At 48.8% G+C, this 12,817-nt stretch overlaps 1 protein-coding gene across 2 annotated transcripts in view; it reads left to right on the forward strand.

The window, feature by feature from the left end:
- GRAMD2A (GRAM domain containing 2A) overlaps positions 1-12,817 on the forward strand; it is a 45,242-nt gene that overhangs the window by 12,128 nt on the left and 20,297 nt on the right. The window contains exon 2 of one of the 2 annotated variants that reach the window (XM_077123886.1): positions 7,588-7,664. The exons of the other annotated variant lie outside the window; for it this stretch is intronic. The gene's annotated coding sequence lies outside the window, so the exon portion shown is untranslated. The remainder of the gene's footprint in view (positions 1-7,587; positions 7,665-12,817) is intronic. 2 annotated transcript variants of the gene reach the window in all.

A 12,817-nucleotide genomic window follows, 5' to 3' on the forward strand; every position in this document is an offset into this window, starting at 1 on the left:
AATCCTTGGCTCCTCTGCCATCTCGCAAAGCACATGGAGGTATCTGCTGGTCTCTCCCTTCTCTTCTGGGTTTCGAGGTTTTCAGCTCTTTGCTTCAGTGGCTTTCTCCCATCCTCACCGCCTTCTTCGGGATTCATTCTGTTTATAAAGGACTCTAGTAAGAGGATTAAGACCCATCCTGAATGAGGTGGGCCACACCTTAACTGAAGTAGTCTCATCAAAAGATTGTATTTACAATGGGCCACACCTACAGGGGTGGATTAGATTTACTCCTGCTTTCCTGTGGTATGTACAGCTTTAAACCACCACACCAAGTTAAGCATGAGTCTATCTGGAAATATGTATCTTTCTAATACATTTGAAAACTGTCACCAAGTCCAGGCTAACATCATCTCTCCTGGACTGCAGTTTCCTAACTGAGCTGTTTCCATGGAAAATTTTAAAGGTACACAAAGGAACAGTGAGAAGGGTGTACAGCGGACCTCGTGTCCAGCACCCAGCTACAGTAACCACAACATAAGGCCGTCCTATTTCATCAATACTGACCCTCTACTCTTCACTCCCCGCCCACCTCCATTGGATTACTTTGAAGTAAACCTTGTATCAGAATGATTTTCTTAGCACCCAAAGTTGATAGTTCACTTCACTGTTTAAATTCCTTCCTTTGTTTCCCATTACTTTCTCTTTTTTTCTTTTGACTGAGCCTTTATTGAAATATTTTCCTTTGTAGTTCTTAACTAGTTGGGCATCCCACTGCACCACCATTTATGTCATCTATGATGCCACAAGGGTGGTAGCTGTCACCATTGCAGCCTGCAGACTGGGCATCCCCAGAATCCCTTTAGGGTTCCAGAGAGTTCTCTGGCTGAAGAACGGTGCTGCATCTGTTGAACAAAGTGACAATTTCATCAAAGGTGATATTTCCACTGTGCATAATGTGTTTCTGCATCTTTCAGTCTCTGGGTGCTTCCTTAAAGGCTTTGATGATCAGGTGGAGGCAAAAAGTACCACCTCAATCTGAGCCTTCTGGTCTGATTGGTCCGTTTCCCTGTAATCCTGAGACCCTTCCAGTCACCAGTTGCTTTGGTGAAGGCCTCGCCAACCTTTTTTTTTTTGTCCCCTGGCTCTATGCCATTTAAAATATATATATATTAAGTAAAAAACAATTAACAAATGAACTAAAAAATTAGCATATATAATCAGTAATTCACAATATCATCACTTAGTTGCATATTCATCATTTCTTAGAACATTTGTGTCAATTCAGAAAAAGAAATAAAACAAAAACAGAAAAAAAAGTTTATACATACCATACCCCTTACCCCTCACCCTCATTTATCACTAGCATTTCAAACTAAATTTATTTTAACATTTGTTCCCCCTATTATTTATTTTTATTACATATGTTCTACTCATCTGTTGACAAGGTAGATAAAAGGAGCATCAGACACAAGGTTTTCACAATCACACAGTCACATTGTGAAAGCTATATCATTATTCAATCATCCTCAAGAAACATGGGTACTGGGACACAGCTCTACATTTTCAGGCAGTTCCCTCCAGCCTCTCCATTTCCTCTTGGATAACAAGGTGATATCTACTTAATGCGTCAGGATAACTTCTCAACTCTGTTTGGAATCTCTCAGCCATTGCCGCTTTGTCTCATTTCACTCTTCCCCCTTTTGGTCGAGAAGGTTTTCTCAATCCCTTGATGCTGAGTCTCAGCTCATTCTAGGATCTCTGTCCCACGTTACCAGGAAGGTCCACACCCCTGGGAGTGATGTCCCACGTAGACAGGGGGAAGGTGATGAGATTGCTTGTTGTGTTGACTGGAGAGAGAGAGGCCACATCTGAGCAACAAAAGAGGCTCTCTTGGGGGTGACTCTTAGGCCTAAATTTTAAGTAGACTCGACCTATCCTTTGTGGGGTTAAGTTTCATATGAATGAACCCCAAGACTGGGGGCTCAGCCTATAGCTTTGGTTGTCCACACTGCTTGTGAGAATATCAAGAATTCAACTTGGGGAAGTTGAATTTCTCCCTTTTCTCACCAGTCCCCCGAAAGGGACTTTGCAAATACTTTTCCACTAACTGATCGAATCACTCTTCACCAACCTTTTTTTGGAGAAAGACCCACTAAGCCAATCTTGGGGGCCAGGACAGATGTGGTACTGATTTCCCCACTGGTGCACCTTTTGTACATTCACTGGTGTTGAACTTAGTTGGCATGGCAGAGGCGGCTGGAGTCAGATGAACCTGGATGCAGGAAGACCAAGGAAAGCTGCACCATGGCTTTCTTTGAGCAGAAAGCTGAAAGCTCCTTATTGTTTTTAAGATAGTGATTATAACTTTTACAGGGGTCCATAGAACCCTGTACAATCTGGCCCTACAAGATCTCTAGCCTCTTTGCTTACAACTTCTTTACTTGCCCCTTCCTTCCCCTCCAGACACAGACTGTGAATTCCTCAAACATGCCACATACTCTCTGGCCTCAGGGCCTTTGCACGCACTGACTTCCCTACCAAGACCCCTTTCCAACCCCCTCCAACTATCAACCCTTCTCCATCTGGTTAGCATCTGTTTTAGTTTCTTTGGCTGCTCAAGCAAATACCATGCAATGGGTTGGCTTAAAAAATGGGAATTTATTAGCTCATGGTTTTGAGGCTAGGAAAAAAGTCCAAATAAAGGCATCAGCAAGGTGATGCTTTATTCCCAAAGATTGTGGCATTTCTGAGGCCAGCTGCTGGCCATCCTTGATCCTGGACTTCTTTGTCAAACGGCAATGCACATGGTGGCCTCTCTTGGTCTCTCCCTTCTTTTCTAGGCTCTGTTGACCCCTACCCTCTTGCTTCCCGTGGCTTTCTCTCACTCTTTGTCTGAATTTCATTCTGCTTATAAAGGACTCCAGTAATAGAATTAAGACCCATCCTGATTGGGTTGGGCTGCACCCTAACTGGAGTAACCTCATGAAAAGGTCCCACTTACAATGGCTTCACATCCATAAGAATGGGTTAAAGTTAAGAACATGTTTTTCTGGGATATATAGCTCCAAAGCACCATAATGTCTATTGGGTATCAGAACACCCAGAAGCTTCTTCGGGGGACTTTCCCCTGTTCTCCCTGACAGAGGTTCTCATAGAACACTGGGCTTCCCTTTCATGGCATTTATACACAGTTATAATTATGTATTGGTTTATGTAAATATTTGTTTCAGGTCTGCCTCCCCCATCAGGCATTTTGGGAACAGTACCTTGCTTTACCCTCTTGGTATGCACAGCGTTTACACAGAGCTTAGCAAATAGAAGGCCTTCAACTAAGGTTGTGAAGGGAGGCCGGGAGGTAGAAGTCCTTTGAGGACTGTATTCTAGGCAGCCGCCCCTGGAACAGGGGTTCTTAGGACCACAGAGAGGCCAGTGGCCATCTGCACTTCACCAAGTTCCTGGCCTTTGCTTTGTTTTCACCTCAGAAAATAGTGGGGTCTCCTGGGCTGAGACTTTATCCCTTCTAGAAGACGTAGCCGAGGCCCAGGAAGAGAGATTGGCTTACCTGAGGTCCCTCGGCAGTGGGTGGTGGTCCCAGGCCCGCATCCTCTGGCTCCATCCCAGGTCCCTTCAGGCCCCTCCTACTTGTTGGTGGCCCTGAGAAAAGCTTGGTGGGCCCACAAAACCTGAGTGATGCTGAGGTGGCCGTTTAGGGTGATTGGGGTGTGTGTGCTGGACGGTGTCTGTGGCTGGACAGAGCTGACTTGTACCCAAAGTAGCCACGTCCCCTGGCAGCTTGAGTGGGGGTGTCAAAGCAGCTGAAGCTGAGTCTGTGGCTCTCCCGTCAGCAGGCCCGTCCAGAGGGTGACCACCAGAAGCACAGGGGTGCTCTGTTTCTTAATGAATGCAAGTCTGTTTTGAGACCTGAATGACCAGCTTCTTGTCTGGAAACAGCCAGGCCCCGAGTGGCCCGCCAAGAAAAAGTGGTCTGTACCTAGGCCCAGGGTGCCGACTCACACAGACGCTGCCACAGCAGTGGGCATTCCAGGTGAAGCCAGCAACAGGCAGGCTGCTCTCTGCAGAAGCAACTGCCTGCTCCATGGTGTGGCCTGGACAGCCTCAGGAGCAAAGCATCTGGGTTTCAGCTGTTTGTTCCCAGCCGTCTCTCTGGGGACTGTTCTCATTCCACAGGCCTTTGGGCTCTGGGTGGGAGCAAGGAAGCAATCACGGGCCTCAAACCTCTGGTGGAGGGAGGGTGGGTGAGGGAGGGTTCCAAGTGTGACTGGGCCTGAGCTGTGCCTCTGGGCCCTAGTGAGGTGAGAGGCAGCACAGGGTATGGCCAGGTATAAAGAGAGCCTGCTCCCAGTCAGTTGCTCTGGCTATGGTCCCAGGGGAAAGATTCAGTCATGCATGGCACGTATGGAGCTTTGTGGGTACAGCTTGAAGCCCAGCGGGGCCCCTTCTGTGCTTCCCATGGAGAGCTGCTCCTCTGAGAATCCTTCAGGGCGTATGGTGGGACATAGGGCCAACTCAGCTCTCAGCGGTGCTAGCTGGGAATGTGAGGCTTGGCAGGTAGGGCTGTGGGGAATGCGTCCCCCACCCACCCCCTTCCATCCTGAAATCCTATAGTCAGGGAGGGAATTTTCCCCATTTTATAGAGGAGCAAACTCCGAAGGAGGTGATGGGGTGGGGTGGGGAGATAGGGGGTTAGGGTGGAGCCAGACCTCTTCTGGTCTTGAGTTCGTGCCTTGAGGCCTTCTGCTTCTGAAGAAAGTGGGGGGGGAGTCTATGCACAGAGGGACTTTTTCAGCAAGGAACATTTATTTGTTTGTTCAGTAAATAGTAATTGAGCACTTACTGTGTGTCTGAAGCTGTGCAAGGCCCTGGAGATGAGAATTGAGTCTAGAGTGACAGGCACATGCCCAGGTAATGCAACGCAGGTGGACATCTGAGCAGACAGTGTGGGGCGCGAGGGAGGAGGGTTTGCTCTCCTGGAGTTATAGGGCAGGCTTCAGAGAGGAGAGGTGCTGGCTGATGAGAATGAAGGGGACTTCATTTCGGGCAGGAGGAGGTTTGCGAAGCAGGGCCCAGCTCATGACTGTGTCTCCTGAGTGGGAGTGAGGGGATCCGCCTGAGCACCTTGCTCCTGATATCTGGTTCCAGGAAGGACTGGGTCTTGATCGTGTGTTGAGAGAGCCCAGGCCTCGGCCAGGGAGTCAAGGAAAAGGGGACTATGGGATGGGGGCCCATTAACCAGGGGGCTCCAGGCATCTAAGTAGCTAAGGCCTTGGCTGACCAGATCAGGTCCCCAGAGAGAAACCTGGGCAGTGGGCAGCATCCTGGTGGTCATGAATGGGCAATGGGAGCCAGCCTTGCTCTCGGCTCTCCCAGTCCCCACTGGAGTCCCCATTGGAGTCCCCACTAGGGGTTTCTGAGATCCTTGTAGGTAGAAGGAGCTCTTGTTAGTGCCAGAGCTCAAAGGGGCCCTTGTTCAGGCAGGACCCAGCCACCCCCAGAGGGCTGGGCCAGTCCACACCTCCTCCTGAGCGACTAGTTCTCCTAATTTGTTTGGTTCTTTGAGCAGGGAAGAGAAAGGGCTTGAGGGGACATCTGAGCTAGGGAATCTCACTCTGCTGAGGAGACTCTGCATGGTCACCTCAGAGAGACCTTCCTCTCTGTCCCCCCCCCCCCCAACTCCCCAGCCCTCTTTTTTCCATTTGCTAAAGCTGCTGGAATGCAGTGCACCAGAAAAGCGTTGCCTTTTTCAAAGGGGATTTATTAGGTTACAAATTTACGGTTCTAAGACCATGAAAATGTCCAAATTAAGGTATCCAGATACCTTGACTATGAAGAAAGGCCTGTGGCATCCGGGGTTCCTCTGTCACATGGGAAGGCACATGGCAGTGTCTGCTGGCCTTTTTCTCTCTGGGTTCTTGTTTCAATGGCTCTCTCCAAAATGTCTCTGGGTGTTTTCTCTTTAAGCTCTTGTGGGTCCTTGATTGTTTTTCTCAGGGCGTTTCTTTCTCTGGCTCCAGATGTTCTGAACTCTGAGTTCTCTGTGTCCTCTCATAAAGGACTCTAATACAGGATTAAAACCCAGCTTGAATTAAGTGTGTCACATCTCCATGGAAACAACCTAATCAAAAGGTCCTGCCCACAATAGGTGTGCACCCAGAAGAATGAATTAGAATAACATGGCTTTTCTGGGGTACAAAACAGTTTCAAGCCAGTACACCCCTTTTCTGGGAATTTTGGGTAGGACTGGGTCCTGGCCATGCAGCCAGGGGAAACTATGGGAGGGGACAGAATTCCAGGGCTCTTGAGCCTTCAAGGCAATGCACTACAGTGGGGAGAGGGCCCACTTTCAGCCAGATGGGAGTTTGTATTCAAGCTCCACTACTTTCCAGTTCCGTGGTTGGGAGCAAGACACTAGACCTCCAGGTCTCAGTCTCCTCAACTGTATATAATGGGGATCGGGCCATCTCCCCAGCAAAGTGAGAAGTGATCTAGGATTAGAGGAGATCATGAGCCAGATCATGGGCTTGACTTGGTTCGAATGTTCTCTGGAGCCCTCTCTCCTTCCTGGCCCTGAAGGCTTGTTGAGCATGTGATTGAGACACAGGCTTGAGTGTCAGACAGACCTTCATTCAACCCTGGCTGTCGCAATAGCTGTGTGGGCAAGTCACTGAACCCAGCTGAACCTCCACTCTCCACCTGTGAAATATTCCTTGCTCACCTTAATGGACTAAGTGACCCTAACATATTGCCCTTGTGTGTGGTCTTTGGGAAAACCAGGTGTGGGAGTTTCCTTTTTGGCTGCCAGTGCTGGAAACTGGAAGCAGAATTGGAAGTTATTGGGCAGCCAAGGGAATGGATCCTCTTTACTCTCTCCCAACTCTCTGCTGGTCCATGGCCCCCTGCTTCTTGCTGCACCCTCTGCCCTCACTCCAGAGCTAGCGTCCAGGTGCACCCAGAGATTTTGCCCCAGCATGCCTGCAGTTTCCTCCTGCCTTCTCACTACCTCTGGCTACCTGGTTTCCATAGCATCTCATATTTCAGAGTTAGGATTCATTAGAAAAGGGAATCTGATGGGCCAGCTCATCTTTTCACTGGTCAGTGTGTGGGTGGCTTTGCTTGGGTCTGGACACACCTGTGGTTCTGCTGGCTGTGGAGCGGGTCATTTGGTACAAACTGTGGTCTCTTGGGAAGTGGGCCCTCTGGCCCTCCACATCCCCTTCATTTCCAAGCTGCCACAGGTTGTGAAGGGAAACCCAGCATATTCCTGGCCTTGGTGTTCTCAGACCTGTTCCTGGGAAGTCGGGGATGCTGAGGGTCTCTTCCTTCCCAAGCCCTTTGAAGGGAGCTGGCCTGGGGGTGGTAGTGGGGACATAAGGTGTCCCCTAAATCAGTATGGGATTCAGCTGTGGGATTTTCTTCCGGTTCCCAGTCAGTGGAAGGGGCAAGTCAGTTGTCTTATTTGTGTCCTAGATATCAGCTTAGAAAATTAAAAAAAAAAAATGAGAGGCAGCCTCTGTGTGAGTGCAGGGACAGCAACAGTAGAATTCTTTTTGCAAAAGAATGAAATTATCTTTTGTTCTCATGTTTCAGCGTGTGGACGATGAGCCTGACTGTTCACATTATCCTGTCTCACCTTGGGAGCTGTCTTGCCAACCAGCTTCTGAGCTGTAAGCAGGGACTGCAGCCCCCATAGCACACGGGAGGCTCTCGGGAAGGACGCGGCGGGGCTCAGAGGCCGGCTCAGCCACACGCAAGAGCAGGTTTTCCTACTTCCTTGACACAACCTAGTAAATATCTTAACAGTGAGGTTCCCTACCTTATCAAGGCTGTTCCTGAGACCAGAGAGGGGATGAAGGCACAGGAGGGCCTGACATCCAGAGCCCAGGCTGACGACTGGTCTTGGGAAGGAGGGGTGGGTTCCAGTTGCCTTCAGACAGTGGTTTCTTTTTTTTTCAGAGAAGGTGTGCGTTCACAGAAAAATCATGCATAAAATACAGGGTTCCTGATATGCCACCCTATTATTAATGCCTTGCATTGGTGTGGTACGTTTGTTATACCTGATGAAAGCACATGTTTACAACTGTACTATTTACTATAGTCCATGGTTAACTTGGGGTATGAAGTTTGTGTTCTGTAGTGCCAGGGTTTTTGTTGTTGTTTTCCAATATATATATATATTTAATTTTAACATTTATTTCCCCTATTATGTATTTATTTTTAATCCACATGTTTTACTCATCAGACAGTGGTTTCTGAACGCTGGCCACATGTTTAAAATCACCTGGGAGCTTTTAAAAGCCTGCAGCCGCAATACACCCACCGCGTGACCCACTCTTAAGCATTTAGCCATAGCAGTGAACACTTGTGTCCACAAGGTGGGCACTAGCTGTTCACAGTGCAGCCCTTTCGTAATAATAGGCAAGAACTGGAAACTGTCCAAATGCCCATTGGCAGTAAAACAGCTTCATTATAGTGTATTCATACAACCAAATTCTAAACGTCATAAAAATGCAGTTTACAGCTACATGCGACACTGTGGACGAATCTCACAAATGTATTGCCAAGCAAAAGAGCCACATAAAAGAATACGTAAGGTGTGATTCCATGTATGTCAAGTCCCCAGCCAGGCAAAGGCAACTGATGTTAGAAGCAGGATGACGAGCCTCCTGGGCGCTGGGGGAAGCAGTGAACCCGGAAGGGGGGCGTTCTTGAGGGGCTGGGTCCCCAGGAATGTTTCCTTGGGATTGTTTTACATGCCCTTTTCTTTAAGTAAAATTATACCCCCATGACACGTTAAAAACTACCTAGTTACCTAGATTCTACCCCCAGAAATTGTGATTTTATTGGTCTGAAATGGGGCTTAGCCAACTTTGTTTTGTTTTTTTTTGTAAGAAACTTTACAGGGGGTTTTAATGTGTACCCAGCAGGTTACACCTTCAAGTTTACAGGAGAGTCTCTCCTCCCTGTGAAGTGGGAGGTGAGCTATGTGCTGAGTGGGTGGTGAAAGTGGGGTGGGGGGAGGCTGGAGGAATGCGGAGCAGCCTCTGGAGGGCAGAGCCCGAAAGGCCAGTGTTCCCCTGAGGACAGATGTCCACTTCTCAGCTCCTTGTCCAAATAGTTGGCCATTGCTGTGGTTCCTGAGTTTGTGCTCTCAGAGGCCCATTGCTAAGACATGCCTTTGTTTGGAAGATAGCAGCATTTGTTTTCAGTTCTGTTCTTAGAGCTCAGTGAGACCTAGCTTCCTGGCTACGGGAGAGGGTGGAGCTGTCCCTGGGCTTGTCCTTGAGACGAGCTGGCCTGACTCACAGGGTGACCTAGTACTGCAGATGCTTACGAGAAATCACCCTGGGAGAGTGTGGGTGCCTGGAGAGGAGAAACCCAGGGGAAGCATCCCACAGCCAGCTGTGGGGATCCCCTGCCTGTGACCACACAGACCCTGTCCAGGCTGCTGGGTGTCTTCATAGCAGTGTCAGTCATAGCCCTGCTACTACCAGAGGCTTGGTGCAGCCCTGGAGGGAGGTCTGCCTTGTGTTAGGAAGCTTTGGGTGTAAGAATGGGGCTGGCAAACCTGGGTGAGTGTTTCTTGGGCACGTGACAACCCAGGGGAGTGCAGCTGAGTGAACGCTGCAGTGGGGGCAGGAGGCCTGTGCTTCCACCCAAATACCCTGTCACACTCTATCCTTTTCTGTGTGTCCTCTGCCTCCTACCTGAGTTCCCTTTTGATCTGTCAACCACCATGGTTTGAGTGCCTCATGGTACTAGGCCAAGGTTGTCTGCCTCGCCCACAAGCTGGGGCTCCTGGAAGGAAAGGCCCATCCATGGGTGAACCCCATAAGCTCCTGTCCGTTCTCCCTTCCTCCCTTTCCTTCTGGGTGTCAGTCATTTTCTTTGCCCCTCACTCTTACTGCTTGCTTTTTCTTTCCCTTCCTCTCTCTTTGGGTATGTTCATCTCTTTCTTTCTGTCTCCTTCCTTCATTCATTTAGCAAACACTGAGTGCCTGCTGTGTGCTGGGGATACAAAGATGTACAAAACACACACTTGGTGGAGCTCAGAATTGACTTGGGGAGGCAGGTGTGTAAACAGACAAGCACAGTCTGGCATGACAAGTGCTGGGACAGGGGCACTAAAGAAGGAACAAGGGACCACAGAAGAGGGAGTGGCCAGCTCTGCTGGGAGATGTCAGGGAAGGCTTCATAAAGGAGGTGAAATTTGAGCTGGAGCTTGAAAGATCATCAAGAATTCGATAGAGACACACCAGAGCCAAGACATGCAGATGTGCAGGGCGCTGCAGTGGGGAAGCTGAGCAGCTCGGCTCAGCTGCAGGGGAGGAAGTGGCAGGCGGTGAGGGGAGAAGGAGAAGCAGAACTTCATGAAGCTGAGTCAGCAGAAGAGTGGCAGGATCAGATCTGGGCCCCGGATGGCTCTGTTGGCAGTGGGTGCGGGAGAAGGGCAGGTTTAGTTAGGGAATTGTTGCCAGCACCCAGGAAAAAGATGATGGTGGCCTGGGCTTGGATGGTAGAGCAGGAATGGAGAAAACTAGATGACATCCAGGGTTAAATACAGGCAAAACTCTCAGGGTCTGGGTGACGAGTTGTGGTGGGTGGGGCTAGGAATGCGTTGAGGACCATAGTTTGGGTTACAGTGTGGAGGATGGAGCCCCTCACAGATACTGGGCACTTGGAAGGAAACAAATTTGGGGGGATGCTGCCGAGCTCACTTTGAGGGATGCAGATGGCAGCTGGGGTGTAGGAGAAAGTCCAGGTATCAGAGTTAGAGGTGTAGATTTGGGAGTGCCTGTTTGGTGGGGATATTTGGAACCTGGGGTGGCATCTGGAGCAGAGTGCAGCTGTCAGGTGCCCCACGAGGTCCATGAGATCTGCAGGAGGCAGCTTGACCCCTGCGTCTCTGTGTTCCCTACTCACTGCCTCTTTCCCCCTCTCCTGTCCTCTCTGCATGTCTACCCCTTCTTGGGGGCCTTGCTCCTCTCCTGCCATCTCCCTGTGTTGGGATCCCCACCCCTGCCTTCTCAGCAGCCCCTCAGGCTGGACTGTCCCCATATAGGGCTTATGGTGTGATAAACTCAGTAAGTATTTCTGGAGGGAATGAAGGAGCAGGCAGATGGCCTGAGTCCCCCCTGGTCGGCAGGGTTTGAGGGCAGAGCAGGGATCTGCTGTGTCCTCCAGGCAGGCATTCCTGCCTTCAGACCAAGTTCTGCAGGATGAAAGAGCCTTACGTGAGGCAATTTTCTATTCTTTCGTATCTGTTATGTGAAAAACACTGAGACTCCTCTGCTCTGTCTCCCTCACAACAGTAATTATATTTTTTGTGGTTTTTGTGGAAACAGTAGATATGGATTTGGAGCCCCCTGATATCAACTCCACAGTGTGGACAAGGTTGAATAAGGGTGGATGCATGGGAGGTGTGCTTTACAACCCACAGAGTACGAGAACCTGACTCAAGGACGAGTCTGCCTGTGGGAATAGACAGAGGCTATCAGACAGGGCAGGGGGAGGGGATCCAGGTTGGGTGGGGGGGTCCAGGCTGGGCAGAGGAATCCAAGCTGGGCAGGGCAGGCCCCCATGCTGTGGCTCCCTGCTCTTGAAGCCCCCTTCCTAGCCCACCACATCATAGTCCCACTACATGTTCAGTGGCTGCCTCCCTCCCAGACTTTTGCAAATGGCATTGCTCCCATTTCTTTTATTTATTCATCTAAACCTACCCCTCCCCCCCCACACACACACACTCTAGGAGAGACTAGAAAGTCTGAGTTGTAGGCCATTTTGAAAGCAGTACAGCTCTACTTGTTTTGGCCACCAGCAGGTGTCTGGGCAAACAGCATTAGCAGAGGCTTTAATGGACCAACATAAAAGAATGGCCTGTAACCATCTGAGGCTTTTATTTTTTAAACATTTTTTCATTGTAAAATATAACATATATTCTAAGCAAAGAAAGAAGAAAGCAATAATTTTCAAAGTACATTTCAACAAGTAGTTATGGAACAGATCCCAGAGCTTGTCATGGGCTACCATTCCACCATCTTAGATTTTTCCTTCTAGCTGCTCCAAAACACTGGAGGCTAGAAGGATTATTAATATATGATTCAGCTGCCATACTCATTTGTTAACTCCCATTTTTTCTGTTATCCCTCCTCCTCCTCCTTTGATCCTTATCCCAATCTATAGGGATCTTTGGGCCATGCCTATTCTGACTTTTCATGTTGAGAAGGGGTACCATGTGAAAGGATAGAGGGATATATTTAATATATAAACTTAAGAGCAGCTAGTCCTTCTGGGTTTCAAGATTTATCTGATGTAGGAATTATAGGTTCCAGGAAGGGAAATCTAGTGCTTGAAACTTTTATAGTCTCAGTTTGAGCCCTACGTGTTTTTTTATTTGTTAGTTTTTTGTTTAATTGTGACTTCACTCATGTTCTAGTTTGCTAGCTGCTGGAATGTGATATACATGAAACAGCGGCTTTTAAAAGGGGGAATTTATTAAGTTACAAGTTTACAGTTCTAAAGCAATGAAAACACCCAAATTAAGGTACCAACAAGAGGTTACCTTAATTTGAGAAATGTCCATGGGTTAGGAACACCTTTATCAGCTGGATAGTCACGTGGCTAGTATCTGCTTCTCTGGCTCCCTTAACATCTCGTGGCAACATCTGCTGGGCTCCAAGCATCTCCAAAACATCTGTGTCTCTGTTCTCCATGCGTTGGCATCTCTGTCGTCTCTGAAGCTTCTGTTGTTTCTCTAGGCTCTGTCATTTCTGTCAGCTCTGTCTGCTCTGAGCTCTTTCCAAAATGTTTCCCTCTTTTA

Source organism: Tamandua tetradactyla, chromosome 12 (genome assembly GCF_023851605.1).
Source record: "Tamandua tetradactyla isolate mTamTet1 chromosome 12, mTamTet1.pri, whole genome shotgun sequence".
Taxonomy (NCBI): Eukaryota; Metazoa; Chordata; class Mammalia; order Pilosa; family Myrmecophagidae; genus Tamandua; species Tamandua tetradactyla.